This window comes from Dendrobates tinctorius, unplaced genomic scaffold (genome assembly GCF_039654945.1).
Source record: "Dendrobates tinctorius isolate UK_male_01 unplaced genomic scaffold, ASM3965494v1 ptg000021l, whole genome shotgun sequence".
NCBI classification, from domain to species: Eukaryota; Metazoa; Chordata; class Amphibia; order Anura; family Dendrobatidae; genus Dendrobates; species Dendrobates tinctorius.
In genome coordinates this window covers 1,300,114-1,307,175 of record NW_027361689.1, presented here as the reverse complement: position 1 = coordinate 1,307,175, position 7,062 = coordinate 1,300,114, and positions in this window count along the sequence as shown.

The following is a 7,062-nucleotide window of genomic DNA, read 5'->3' as shown; positions in this document are numbered from 1 at the left end:
AAAAACGCATCACGGTAAAAAAACGCAGCATGCTAATTAATTTTGCGGATTTTTCCGCGGTTTTGGCTTCTTCCATGCGTTTTGAAACCGCTGCGGAAAAAAACGCATCAAAACCGCGCAAAAAACGCGCAAAAACTGCCGCGGAAAAATAGGTGCGGTTTCTGGGAAGGGAGTCAGGTTTTCAAGCAGAAATTTTCTGCTACGTGTGCACTTAGCCTTACCATTGCTAAGGACACACTAGGTATAGTAGATTCATGAGATAAAAATGTATATGGGCCTGACTTAGATGGATTCAGTTAGTCAATGATTAATCATGTGAAGTTATAGACCTAATGAAAAACAGGTAGAAAGGCAAAATGAGCAATTGTAAGTACACAGGGCCATATAATATGATGATTACTATATATTCAAGGGTATATTCAGAACTTTCTGAAAAAAAAAGTGTGCCTAAGCACTAACAGGCACATTAGTTAACAGAGCGGGACTTTCAGCGTCATTCTGATTGACAGAAGGATTCACGCTGTCTAACTGTCCCTTCCCGTTAACAGAGCGGAGTGGAAAATATTCCACTGCTTTGTTGACATGACGCCAGCGGAGGCAGCTGTCTGGCAGGAGCGGTCTGTGCTTCTTTAAAAACAATCATACGTACTGTATCTGTATCCCTTTATCTATAATGTGGTCTGTTTAGTTTCCACTAGGGAGTCTGCAAATGGTGGACGCTTTAATTGAAGCCAAATGGCCCCCATTATAGTTCAGTTATATTACTTTCCATGACTATCCTTGGGTCTGACGTATAAAACACAGGACGGCAGGGATGACCATCGCTATTTATCCCTTGTAATGTGTAAATAATCTGCAACGACTGATTCCATATCTAATTTTGAAAACACACTTTCTATTGAGCCTCACACCATTGTATTTATTGGTGAAAAGGGGGGCACTTTAGGGATTCTTTTACCTTATTGTCTGACTCATTCCTTTACTTGGCTGCTGAGGGTTCATCGGGCTGGTTGGGGAGGTGCCCCATCAGCTTCATCTACCTAAGGCACCAGAATACCTTGTCCCAGCCATGAACATTTGAGAGGTTAAATTGTTAGAATTGGTGAGAACGCCGTGTATATCACTCGGGCCCCTGAACTTCATACCACAAGTACAGAAGCTGCACCATGAAATCAGCATGACAGATATAACCGTGATAGAGCATTAAAGGGAATCTGTCAGCAGTAGAGTTGAGCGAAACGGGTCGAAAAAATTCAAAAGTCGCCGACTTTTGGCAAAGTCGGGTTTCATGAAACGAAACCCGACCCTAGGATGAGGTCGGCCACGAGGTCGGCGACTTACGCGCCAAAGTCGCTTTTCAAAAGTTTGTTTTGTGCTCTTTTTCAGCCAATCAGGATCCACGGACACTGTGGGCAACGTGATGACATAGGCACGGGTCACCACCATCTTTCAGAAGGGCATGCAAGTGATTGGCTTGCTTTGGTGGGCGTCACAGGGGGTATAAAAGGGCGTGCACGCCGACCGCCATCTTACTTCTGCCGATCTTAGTATAGGGAGAGGTTGCTGCTGATTCTGTAGGGAGAGCGTTAGGCAGGGAAGAAGACAAAAAAACTGATTCTGCTGCTAGCGATTTGGCCTGCACAACACACAAGTCACTGTGTGTGCAGTGCAAGGGGAGGCTATATTGTGGTGTATCAGTGGTGTTGGTTGTTGGGCTGCCTTCTAAGGCTTCCTGACACGCTGGCATTGCTGTTTACCCACTGCTCTGCAAACTGCTTTTTTAAAAGCAATCCAATCTCCATTATCCTCTCGTCACTTTGGTCACAGGCAGCTGTGCCATCGAGCGTGTCACATAGCGCTCAGATATCAGTGGGCCGCACACAATCCACAAGTGTCCAGTGTCCAAAAGTGTACGCAGAGATTCAAAATCTCCATTATCCTCTCGTCACTTTGGTCACAGGCAGCTGTGCCATCGAGCGTGTCACATAGCGCTCAGATATCAGTGGGCCGCACACAATCCACAAGTGTCCAGTGTCCAAAAGTGTACGCAGAGATTCAAAATCTCCATTATCCTCTCGTCACTTTGGTAACAGGCAGCTGTGCCATCGAGCGTGTCACATAGCGCTCAGATATCAGTGGGCCGCACACAATCCACAAGTGTCCAGTGTCCAAAAGTGTACGCAGAGATTCAAAATCTCCATTATCCTCTCGTCACTTTGGTCACAGGCAGCTGTGCCATCGAGCGTGTCACATAGCGCTCAGATATCAGTGGGCCGCACACAATCCACAAGTGTCCACTGTCCACAAGTGTACGCAGAGATTCAAAATCTCCATTATCCTCTCGTCACTTTGGTCACAGGCAGCTGTGCCATCGAGCGTGTCACATAGCGCTCAGATATCAGTGGGCCGCACACAATCCACAAGTGTCCAGTGTCCAAAAGTGTACGCAGAGATTCAAAATCTCCATTATCCTCTCGTCACTTTGGTCACAGGCAGCTGTGCCATCGAGCGTGTCACATAGCGCTCAGATATCAGTGGGCCGCACACAATCCACAAGTGTCCACTGTCCAATAGTGTACGCAGAGATTCAAAATCTCCATTATCCTCTCGTCACTTTGGTCACAGGCAGCTGTGCCATCGAGCGTGTCACATAGCGCTCAGATATCAGTGGGCCGCACACAATCCACAAGTGTCCACTGTCCACAAGTGTACGCAGAGATTCAAAATCTCCATTATCCTCTCGTCACTTTGGTCACAGGCAGCTGTGCCATCGAGCGTGTCACATAGCGCTCAGATATCAGTGGGCCGCACACAATCCACAAGTGTCCACTGTCCACAAATGTACGCAGAGATTCAAAATCTCCATTATCCTCTCGTCACTTTGGTCACAGGCAGCTGTGCCATCGAGCGTGTCACATAGCGCTCAGATATCAGTGGGCCGCACACAATCCACAAGTGTCCAGTGTCCAAAAGTGTACGCAGAGATTCAAAATCTCCATTATCCTCTCGTCACTTTGGTCACAGGCAGCTGTGCCATCGTGCGTGTCACATAGCGCTCAGATATCAGTGGGCCGCACACAATCCACAAGTGTCCACTGTCCAGAAGTGTACGCAGAGATTCAAAATCTCCATTATCCTCTCGTCACTTTGGTCACAGGCAGCTGTGCCATCGAGCGTGTCACATAGCGCTCAGATATCAGTGGGCCGCACACAATCCACAAGTGTCCAGTGTCCAAAAGTGTACGCAGAGATTCAAAATCTCCATTATCCTCTCGTCACTTTGGTCACAGGCAGCTGTGCCATCGAGCGTGTCACATAGCGCTCAGATATCAGTGGGCCGCACACAATCCACAAGTGTCCAGTGTCCAAAAGTGTACGCAGAGATTCAAAATCTCCATTATCCTCTCGTCACTTTGGTCACAGGCAGCTGTGCCATCGAGCGTGTCACATAGCGCTCAGATATCAGTGGGCCGCACACAATCCACAAGTGTCCAGTGTCCAAAAGTGTACGCAGAGATACAAAATATCCATTATCCTCTCGTCACTTTGGTCACAGGCAGCTGTGCCATCGAGCGTGTCACATAGCGCTCAGATATCAGTGGGCCGCACACAATCCACAAGTGTCCACTGTCCACAAGTGTGTGCAGAAATTCTAAAACTCCCCTGTCCTATAGACACCTTGTACCTTGTTTTACATTACTACTATATAGTTTGTTGGATTTTGTCTACAGTTCTACCAAAAATGAGGAAGGCTGGTGGAAGAGGCCGTGGAATTGGGCGGGGGTTGGCAGCTGGTAATGATGGTGTTGGTGGTGGATCTGATGGTAGTGGCAAGAGCAAAATAGGACCAAATGCAGGAGGTGCTGACCCTGCGTCATCGTCTGTCTACATAAGGCCTCGAACGCTTAGTTTTCTAGGAGTTGGCAAACCGCTTTTAAAGGCAGAGCATCAGGAAAAAGTTTTGTCTTACATTGCTGACTCAGCCTCCAGCTCTATCGCCTCCTCTTCTTCAGTTGTAAAAAGTAAAAGCACTGAGTCGTCATTGGAGGCTCATGTTCATGAACCACACCTTTCCTTGTGTCCTTCACCCCAACCAAGATTGAAGGATGACGCAGGCCATACTACTGATTACTCCATGGAGCTGTTTTCACATACCATGCCTGGATTATCAAGTCAAATGGTGAATTACCCAGGCCAAGATGAATCTGACATGGAGTGCACTGATGCACAGCCGCTGATGGATGATTCTGCTGGTACATTCACTCAGAGCACTACATTGTCCTCGCAGTGTACAGAGCCAGATTTTGACCCTGATGAGACTCAGGTGCCCCTTCCCGCACACTATACCACCATACACGGTGACACAGAGAAAGGTGCACATGACATAGAAGAGGAGGTGATGGATGACCCAGTTGTTGACCCAGATTGGCATCCATTGGGGGAAGAGGGTGCTGCTTCCAATAGCTCAGATGAGGAGCATCCACAGCAGACATCGACATCGCAACAGCTGTTATCTGGCAGGCCCGGAGCACTCCAAAGACAGGTTCCAAACATCAAAAGAGTTGCTGGACAGCTTGTCCAGAGGGTCAAAAGATCACAGCGTGCTAGGCCGCAAAATGTCTGCCAAAGTAGGAAGAGTGCAGTGTGGCAGTTTTTTGACCAAAATCCTCATGATCAGGCCAAGGTTATCTGTAAGAAGTGCGCAAAGACCTTTAGCCGAGGGAAAAATCTGAAAAATTTGAATACCAGTTGCATGCTTAGACATTTAACCAGCATGCACTTGCAAGCGTGGACACAACACCAAACCTCAAGTGCCACATGTGCAACTGATCACAACGAAGGTAGTCAGCAACGCTACATTGTTTCCCCCACTGTAAGCCCACCGGTTAGCACAGCAGCAAATGTTGAGGTGTCGTTGCAAGGCCACAGCAGTCAGGGAATCCCACTGTTATATCAACGAAAGACTGATTCTAGGCCATCAGAAAGAACACCAACTCCATCACCATCATCAACCCTCTCTCAGTCCGCCCTGTCCACCGCTACTTCCACCATATGCAGCTCTCAAGTCCAGCTCACCCTCCCAGACACTATGAGTAGGTCAAGAAAGTACTCAGTCTCTCATCCGCGTACACTGGGTTTGAACGCCCACATTGCCAAACTAATCTCGTTTGAGATGATGCCCTTTCGGTTGGTGGAAAGCACAGCTTTCCGCGAACTCATGGCCTATGCAGTACCACGCTATGACCTACCCAGTCGCCACTTCTTCTCTCGCAAAGCCATCCCAGCCCTCCACCATCATGTGAAAGACCGCATTGTCCATGCACTCAAGCAGTCAGTGAGCGGAAAGGTGCACCTCACAACTGATGCATGGTCCAGTCGGCATGGCCAGGGCCGTTACGTGTCCATCACTGCGCATTGGGTTAATGTGGTGGATGCAGGGTCCACAGGGGACAGCGGTGGTGGGACAGTGCTGCCTAGCCCACGGTCTAGGAAACAGTTGGCAGTAGGCGTTCGACCCTCCTCCTCCTCCTCCTCCTCCAGAAGCGACAGCTCGTCCACAGAGCGCAGTCGTACGAGCACTCCATCTGCAGCTGCCACTGTTGCACACGATGTGTCCCCCTATCGAGCAGCTAGTGGAAAGCGTCAGCAGGCTGTGTTGCAGATGATGTGTTTGGGCGACAGACACACCGCCGAGGTGCTGGCCGAGTACTTGAAGCGACAAACTGAGTCATGGCTGGGCAGTGTACATCTTGAGGCAGGCAAGGTAGTTAGTGATAACGGCCGTAATTTTGTGGCAGCCATAGCCCTTTCAAAACTCAGCCACATACCTTGCTTGGCTCACACCTTGAACCTGGTGGTGCAGTGCTTCCTCAAAAATTATCCGGAGTTAACAGCCCTGCTCCAGAAGGTGCGAAGACTGTGCGCGCACATCCGCCGGTCGCCTGTACACTCCGTTCGTATGCAGAAGCTGCAGCGATTGCTCCACCTTCCCAACCACCGCCTCATTATCGACATTTCAACAAGGTGGAACTCCACCCTGCACATGGTGGAGCGGCTGTGCGAGCAGAGGCAGGCCATAATGCATTTGTGGGAGGATACACGGCCAGGCACTTTGAGAGCAGACATGGAGTTGACAGGCGTGCAGTGGTTGAAGCTGAAAGACCTTTGTAAAGTCCTTCAGTGTTTTGAGGAATGCACACGGCTGGTAAGCGCAGACGACGCCATCCTAAGCATGAGCATCCCACTTATGCGTCTGCTCATGCAAACTTTGACGCACCTTAAGGAGCAGGCGTCTGCAGCCAATGTTGATGAGGAGGAAGAGGAGGAGGGAATCCTTGATGACATTCAGCCATTGTCTGCTCAGGGACCTCTCCTGGACGAGGTGGAGGAAGAAGAGGAGGAGGAGGAGGAGGATGATGGGGATGATTACTTAGGGGAGGAGGATGCATCTCGTGGGGCAAGTGAAAATGTTGGCGTGGCAAGGTCTGGTACAGGGTTTGTGCGTGACTGGAGGGATGTGGATTTGCCAGAAAGTGCTCCTCCACCCAGCACTCGCAGTGCATCATTGACACCGGGAACATTGGCCCACATGTCAGATTATGGCTTGCGGATCCTAAAAAGGGACCCCCGCATTGCCAAAATGATGAACGATGACGACTACTGGTTGGCCAGCATCCTGGATCCACGCTATAAAGGCAAATTACAAAACATCATGCCACAGGAGAACCTTGACCTAATATTGGCTAATAAACAAGCAACTCTGGTAAATCGGTTGCTTGAGGCATTCCCAGCACACAGCAGCGGTGATGGTTCTCACACGAGCCGTACGGGCCGGGGGCAGCTTGGCAGAGGTGTTCGTGGTGCACACAGCAGAAGTGGCGTTGGAGACAGGGGTTTCATGACAATGTTGTGGACTGATTTTTCAAATACCGCTCACACAACTGGTAATACTGCATCGATGGAAAGTGACAGGAGACAGCAGTTGTCAACTATGGTTACAAACTACTTTTCCTCCCATATCGATGTTCTCCCACACAGGTCATTCCCCTTTGACTATTGGGC